The 2,108-nt window shown below is 35.5% G+C and overlaps 1 pseudogene; it reads right to left on the bottom strand.

Annotated features, from left to right (window-relative positions):
• Window positions 1-576: 576 nt before the first annotated feature.
• Window positions 577-1,005, bottom strand: LOC126653665 (60S ribosomal protein L23-like; annotated as a pseudogene).
• Window positions 1,006-2,108: the final 1,103 nt, after the last annotated feature.

A 2,108-nucleotide genomic window follows, 5' to 3' on the forward strand; every position in this document is an offset into this window, starting at 1 on the left:
TCCAATTTGCAATTACAACACGAACTTTAAAACTTGGCAAATTGGTACACCGATTTTCAGTTTTTGGCAAATTGATTCACCGAACTGGAAAAACACTAACGTGGACATTGTCATATACAGCCACGTGTTGTTGTATGATTGGTCGGTGTACTAATTTGCCAAAAAATGAAAGTTGGTATATTAAATTGCCAAGTTTCAAAGTTCTTGTTGTAATTGCAAATTAGGGTAAAATTAGTGTATTAATTTGCAATTAACCCCAATATTTATACCAAATAAAAAGTTAAAAAATATGATGATATGGATTATGATAAAAATGTAGCTTTTCTTTTATAATAGTTAAAATATCAATTTAACATCATCAGAATTAAAAAATTAATCATGAAATAACAAATGACTAGTTTTAGATTTAATTCAAATACAAAAATAAATCAGGCTACTTTATTTTTTGTCACAACTTTAAACTCAATAAACATAAATTGTTCAAAGTTTCAAACAAATTGAATACCCTACACACCAGGTAAAAAATGTGACAATCTCTGCTTTCAACAAGGAAGTTTGAAAGGAAATCTTAAACTCTTATACTATGGCATTGGCTGCACTTGCAATTCTTAACCATAGATCAGCACATTCCTTTCCAATTGGACCAGTTATTGCAAATCCTTTCATTTCTCTTTTAGGATTCACAATAACACCAGCATTATCTTTGAAGTACATGAAGACACCGTCCTTTCGGCACCAAGGTTTCCGATGTCTAACAATAACAGTCGGCATAACTTTCTTCCTGAGATTTGGTTTTCCTTTCTTAACATTCGCCAATACCATATCACCGACACATGCTGAAGCAATCAGTTTAATCGTCCCTTGATTCCTTTCACGGAGATGATGTACAGATTCTTAGCTCCGGCATTGTCGGCGCAATTCACCGTCGCCACCACTGGTAGACCCAGCGACATCCTAAACTTGTTTCCTGCCGATCCTCCACGTCCTCGTTTCGACATTTTGAGCTGCTGAAGAAGACAATCAGTGTCACGACCCAAAATCGTGGGCCGTGACCGGCGCTAGGGAATGAGAATTGTAGTTCCAAAACCCGTAGCAAGCCTGAAATTCACTATAAATTTTTCGCAATTATGTTATAACACGGAAGCATTTAATTACGAAAACATTACTAGCCATTTTATAAACACTGAGTTTGTATATCTAACATCGTTATAATATTCATATTATACACAGCAACAATTATAAACATTTTCCAACACAATAATATTATGCTAAGTCATGACTGGTCACACAATGTACTACTGCAGCGGTCACGGAAGTCGGACTATACATGGCAAGACAGACTCCCGGCAAAACAATGGACTTCTAGTCACTCCAAGTCTAGGTACCTGTAATGTTTAAAAACCACTGGTTCAGCTTAAGCTGAGTGAGATATACCTTACTAACGATATTATTACAAAAATAACATCGCAAATGAAATTCATTTATTTAAACAAATATAACATCATTGTATTACAAACGAAGATTTGATCCGATAGAAACCTTAATCTTAAACTCCTAACTTTTCCTAACATGTATCGTATTCATATCAAATCATTTCGATCCAAGTGGTACGGTCCCGAGATAGTTCAACCGAGTTACTCGTTATCACGTGGCATAGTCCCGAGATAGTTTAACCGAGTTACTTATGCCACTACTTAATCCCAAGGTGTGAGTCCCGAGATAGTTCAACCAAGTTACTCACTAGATACGGGTCCCGAGATAGTTCGACCGAGTTACCTCGTATCTACCAAAATTATAATCCTCCTTTCCGATACCCTAACATGATTAGCGTATATTGAGCTCATGTCAAACAATTCTAAGTACAGACATCTAGACTCTTACAAACACCGGTGATCACACGGCCTATTGACGCCCAATAGGTAGCTCGTTTCTTCGGATCACACATCAATTTCAAGCATAGAACAAATAGCAACAAAACGAATACAAAATTTCAAATGTAGAGCAAACAACAACAAAACACTACACAATTCGATCCAACACCAAATATGTAATTCATTCTCAAATATATAATAAATCAATACACAAATTAATTGGCAAACATATATTAT

Source organism: Mercurialis annua, linkage group LG6 (assembly GCF_937616625.2).
Source record: "Mercurialis annua linkage group LG6, ddMerAnnu1.2, whole genome shotgun sequence".
Lineage (NCBI taxonomy): Eukaryota > Viridiplantae > Streptophyta > Magnoliopsida > Malpighiales > Euphorbiaceae > Mercurialis > Mercurialis annua.